Source organism: Cupressus sempervirens, chromosome 10 (genome assembly GCF_028749045.1).
Source record: "Cupressus sempervirens isolate cs-2001-9-10 chromosome 10, ASM2874904v1, whole genome shotgun sequence".
Taxonomy (NCBI): domain Eukaryota; kingdom Viridiplantae; phylum Streptophyta; class Pinopsida; order Cupressales; family Cupressaceae; genus Cupressus; species Cupressus sempervirens.
Window position 1 is genome coordinate 604,337,418 of NC_143127.1, and position 6,308 is coordinate 604,343,725.

Consider the following 6,308-nt stretch of genomic DNA (forward strand, 5'->3'; position numbering starts at 1 on the left):
TTTCTCTTTTGGCTTTTCATTCTGGCTTTTGCTCAGTTATGTTAAAGACAGTTGGATTTGGCCTTTGTTGTTGGCTAGGCCTCATGCTTATTATCAACCATTAGACTCATTTTTACTTGCTAGGCTTTTTTTCTTATTATCAACCTTGGTTTGTAGCTACTTTTTGGTTTTAGGGTCCCTATAAAACCTATTTGTCTTATCAAAAATAATATATATCCCCCTTTTTTATACAATAATAATCTTAATAATATACGGTTCATATTAACCACATATTATATTTATACATTATTTTAAAACTCATTATATTATGAAGAGCATAAAATGAGGATGATGATATCATGATGACATCATCAAAATTTGCATTTCTCGTCCAATTTCAAATGACCATAACTTTCACATATGAACTCTACTTTCGACGAAACAAATTCCATTGGAAAGCTCTCAATGAGCTCTTTAATTTAAAACCCATTGTTGACCACTTTGGAGATGGTCAAACTTTACATTTTTGGTCAACCTCTACTACTCCTATTTGACCAAGCATATCTCAAAAAAATGAACCTCTTTTGACATGCTTCAAGTTGTGTCATGAATATTTTTCCATGCTCTATGCATTGATGCCAATTTTGGAAGATTCTAAGTGGGTTGAATTTTTAATGTCTTCAAGACCCACCTAGATTAGGTTATCATCAAGGATCTTTTGGTGGCTTTGCTACATAATATCAGGAATGTGCTCAAATTTGAATGACCCAATTTGATGTCATGGATCTCTAAATAATCATCTTGAAAGCATGACTTGGTCAGAAGACCTTGAAACTTGAACACCATAGGTTTTGGGACCATATTTTCACCAAGGGAGGATGATGAAGAAGCCATTGAATTTGCACAAAAACAATGTTCATTAGTCCAGAGTCAAATAAAAATTGATTAATTCAAGCCCTAATATCGACACAAATAGAACCCAAAAAACCTAATTGTTCAAAAACATCTAAAAAACCTAATTTTTAAAAACCCTTATGTATAAAAAAGGATGCACCTGGTGCACCTCTAAGGTGCATTAGGTGCACCTAATCTTATTTATGTTCATGTTAATCTTTCAAAATATGGGGTGTACATCAACACACCTCATGGGGTGCGCTTGATGTGCACCCTATATACACTAGCGCAAAAAGGGTTACTCTTATTATAGGTACATAGGTGCACACCTAGACAAGTGCACAGTTGTGCCCCTATAATAAGTGTTAGTGAGATTTAAGGTTTTAAGTTTTTTAAAGGTTTTTAAAGTTTTGCGAAGAAAAAAAAATGTGTGCAGTTGTGCACCTAAGTAGGTGTACAACTACAAACCTTATCTTTAGGTATTTTTAATGTTTCTTTGTGTGAGTGCAAGAGGATGAGGTACATTAAGTACACTTGTTGAGATCTGCTACTATGATGCACTAAACTCAGAGTGAAGAAATGAAATGAGGAAGTAAGGGGTCCTCAGGTTTTATAGACCTAGGACCCAGCCACCCCTTAGTGTTGCACAACTATGATGTTGCATTGTTGTGCATCACCAAGGGGTGAAGTCTTCTTTGTATTCTTTCCTTCAAAATTTGGTGCACTAGTGCACTTTGGGAGGTGTGTTGGTATGCCATTATTCATTTCAAAATGACTTATGCTCTCTTATGGTGATTTTTGGAATCTAGGTTTTCGAACCAGGACCTGGGTCTAACCAAAAATACTAGGAAAAACCCTAGAAAATACTCAAACCCCAAACTAGAGATCTAGAAAGTCAAAAAATAAAGTAGTGGGTCCTCATCTCTATGTGAAATGGGCTGTGCATTGTGAAACCACAACACTTCTTTGAAACCTATGGTAGTTGATTATAACCCTTCTACTATATCCCATAAGACTATTTGTAATCAACATGTTTGCCAATGTCACAAGAATTGTTAAGCTAAAACTAAGACTACATCACATTCTCTTGCTTCTCAACCTACATCTTGTTCTCAACCTTTACCTTCCTTTGATTAAACCATGCTTCAACCTTTGGAGAGAGTTAAACATGGTAACAATATGTATTTGTCTAAACATGATGATTTTGTTTGTATTATAGATTCTATTAATCTAGATATGGAAGATACTTTAGATAAAAGTGATGAATAATTAATTCATATGGATAGTGATTTTCCTAACATGCTTTTTGTTATCTCTAAAAGTTGCACCTTGACTAGATTCAAAAATTCAATCACTTCGAGTAACATGGAAACACTCCTAGGTAGTGGGTGTACCAAGGTTAGGAGTGATTCTTTGGGTTCTAGATTGCTTCCTTATGATGCTTCAGCTATTTTTTCTTCAAACATGAATATAAAACTTAGGAGTGAAAGGCATAGAAGGATTTCTTGCATGAATGCAAATTTTTAAAAGAAAAAATGAGGTGATACATTGAAACATTAAGATGAGAATATTGATGGCCTAACATGATGAAGCACTTCTAAACAGTTAAGGTGAGCACAATATTGACCTCAAAAAACTCATACATAAATATTTCACAAGAAGGATATACTTTACACAAGATGCTAAGGGGAATGATGACATTCATAGTTAACCAGCTGACATAAAGCATGATTTCATGACTTGTAACCTATATGAATATTCCAAAACTTCACTTGAAGATAAAGCTGAGACACAAACTCAGGGATTCAAAATAAATCACAAAAGTTATATCAGATCAATGCTTTAAACAACAAAATGAGACACAAGAAGGGCTTCTAAATTGTTCCTTTATTTAAGCTTCAAAGGTAGTTCCATAAAATTCATCAACACTAGTTTCCAAGTAATCTACAAAAAAATGCTATGAAGGACTTTTAAGAACTCACAACAACACTATTATTTGCTTAAAACTCCAACCTTACCAGTCCCCTTCTCCACATCTTGGGAATATTTATAAAGAGAATGATTGTGACAAGCTTAATCTAGGAGGGCACATGTAAAAGGCTATTGGAAGAATACAAAGATACTTTCAAAAAGTTACATTTTTACATTTTCCATATTCAGGTAAAACTAAGAAGATGGCTGCGAGATCAGCTAGGTGGCAACTACTGAAGAGTCTTTAACTAATTATGTTTTTCCTCTTTTTCCTTTAATCATGTAAACCTTCAACTACCTCTGTTGATAGAGCCCTAACATCCTCAACTACTTCCACTACTTCATGTCTTTTCTAGGGCCGTTCAAAATATCTAATTTCATCTAGACCTCTCCTTCTACTTTACTCCATCTAAAATTAGATCTCCACATCTCCTTATTCTAACTTTTCAATTTGAAACTTGAACCCACTATTTTTTTCCACCTTCAGTCAATATCTAGTTGACTACCTAGCAAGAGCCACATGTCACTATTTGATAGGTTGGACTCACCACCTTGTCACCTTTTTGCATCCTCGTAGCTATATTTCCTTTTTGACCAGGTTGACTTGCAATGATGTGCTTACTCTTCATTCTAACCTTTATTGCGCCTTCATAGTTTTTTATCTCTTTTCTTTATTTTTGGTTGTGACCATGTGAAAAGATTAAATTTTTAGCCTTTCACAGCTTCACACATCTTTTCTCTAACTATTAAGTTTAGACCTCAAATTTGCAATCTCCTTATTTTTGAGCTTTGTCACTACTTCATCGTTCATCTTCACTAACATTTTTTGATATCATGACTAAGAGATCGCCTACATCCTCTTATCGTTTGGACCTTTCCACACAATTATAGTTGTAAACCTCTTTCAATCCTTAACCACATGACCAAGCAAATGAAAATCATTTAACTGAGTTCTCCATATTGCAGCTTATTTTGACTAACTGCAACTTGACATCATGATTGTGTGATCACATATATTTCTTTCATACTAAGTTTTTCGCTAGATCACTGACTTCCTTGCTCTTATGCTTCCTAGCCACCTAAATGAGTGAAAAAAGGTTTTCATGACTACTTGTAGCTTATTTTCCATGTTGTGGCTTGAGGTTTGACTACATCATAAACCACTGTGAAATTGTGAAGACCACAACTGAACCCCTGATCACCCAGTCAAGACCTAACTATTAACTTTGATGTTTGAACCTGTAACTATGTAATCCATAAGTTTTTACAACTTCACTTCCATGACCACAGGTTAGCAATTTAACCATGTGACAAAGTGACAGAAGGCTTTCCCCATCTTGTAGCCTTAACCCTGGGTCAACTTAAATCATCTACGATGGAGCAAAAACATTGAAATTGAATGTAGCATGTTTAACCTTTCATACAGTCACGACTTGAAAAATTGAAGCTCATTTCAATGGAATCACATTGATTCATTAGATCTTCTTTCATTCAATGAATAACTCCTTCGAAAATGACCCTTTCAATGTTGTGGCTAAAGGATTCCTCATGTGCTAGCACTACCTATTCACACTATAGCAGCTGCCTAATGCCTTCTTTAACTAACCACTACAACCCTATGATGAAGAGACTTTAAGTGCACCTAGCCCACCATTCTTAAAGCTCAAAACTTAATCTTTAACTTGACCATTAACTCATCCAAATGAGCAATCAAAGCAATCACTACATTGCGGCCCAAATTTTGGTTAAGCCTTATCCTCTTGCAATGATATGATGAGAGTCTTTTTTTTGTGTCACCACTCTGACCCCCTGGTTAGCTTGACTACCTGCAACTATGGAAAAACCATAATCCTTATTTCTAAGAAGACTACTTCACATCATCGCCACCCTTTTGATAGTTAGGCCATGACTGCTTGCGATCATGAGAACAAGCATGAAATGCAAGATCACAACTTAACTTTGATTGAGCATAAAACATGTGAATATAAGGGGTTAGAAGACTTAGGGATATATGAGTTAAATTACTTGACCAACCTTTTTTGTATCCCTCATGTACATGCATGGCAATTATGAATAATACAAGAATGTGGGTCATGGATACCACCTTGGATGTTTGAAACTGGTCAACATTTCTACCAATTTGCGTAGTAATAAAAATTGGTAACACTTTTGACGACTTCTACTATATGGCTGCCTGGTAAACATCAAACTAGTAGCCTTAGATAGTCTATTGGGCATAGAGTCAATTTAGGTGTGATAATGGTTTTCAAAACCAGGTGCTCATGTTTCAGATGTATGCATCTGGGCTTGTACACGGGCTACAAAAATAGTTATGAATGTAAGGACATTGTTACACTAGTATGCATGCGACATACTTTGTTGCTTAGCTCTTTGGAAACATTGGAACCTTATTGAAAGTAGGAAAACTAAAACTAAAGCACACCTATGCTAGAACAAAACTTAGGGAAAAAAGAAAGTAAGAAAACTATATATAAGAAGAGACCTATAGATCATATCTCAAAGCAAAGCTTGAGGTGTATCTTGTTCATAGGTATTGGAAAAATATCTCCCTCCATAGTCGATAGTTGGTAGGCATTGTGCTCTTTGCAATCTAAAATTATGAATGGCCCCACCCACATGTGATCAAACTTGTTATGGTGACCCGGTCTACTTTTCAAGACATCCCAGTGTAGAACCAAATCTCCTTCCTTAAAATTTCTAAGCTTAGATTTCTTGTTGAAAACCTTCTTAATTTGAATCTGCTGGTATTTCATTATTTGTAATGATTTATTCCTTTCTTCTTCTGGCTCTAGTAATTTAGCATACCTCATCTTTAATGGATCATCCTCTTCAAAAAGAATTAGATTATTTGTCAACTCCAATGAGGGTAATTCTATAGAAATAGGCCACTTGGTTTGTTTCTCGATGTGAATTTCCAAGAGTTCATTTAGGAGTGATTCTATCAAGCCGTAAAGTTTATCTCAACTTAGAATGTCAATCACATTTGTTGTCTACCAAAATCCTTTTTAGTATCCTCAATAAGTTTTTATTAGTGCTTTTAGCTAAATCATTGCCTTGGGGATAATAATTCAATGAAGTATTGAGGTAGATTCCATTTTTCAAGGTCCATTTAGTTATTCTTTCCCCCACAAATGTTAAGGCATTATTAGATATAATGGAGTCAAGAACTCCAAATTTGCAAACCAAATCATCATAAAAGTTTAAAATAGTAGTTTCATTGGCCTTCTTTAAAGTTGTTTCTTATATCTAGCATGTCAAATAATTTGTGGTAGTCAAGATCCATTTGTGGCCAGTGCTAGAATTTGGATTTATACGACCCACAAAATTAATCCCCCATTTCAGAAATGGTTGATCAATTAGAATAGGATGCAGGGGTAAGGAAACCAACTTTTCCTTTCTAGAAAATAATGCACATTGCTTGCATTTTCTTGTCTAGGCATGAG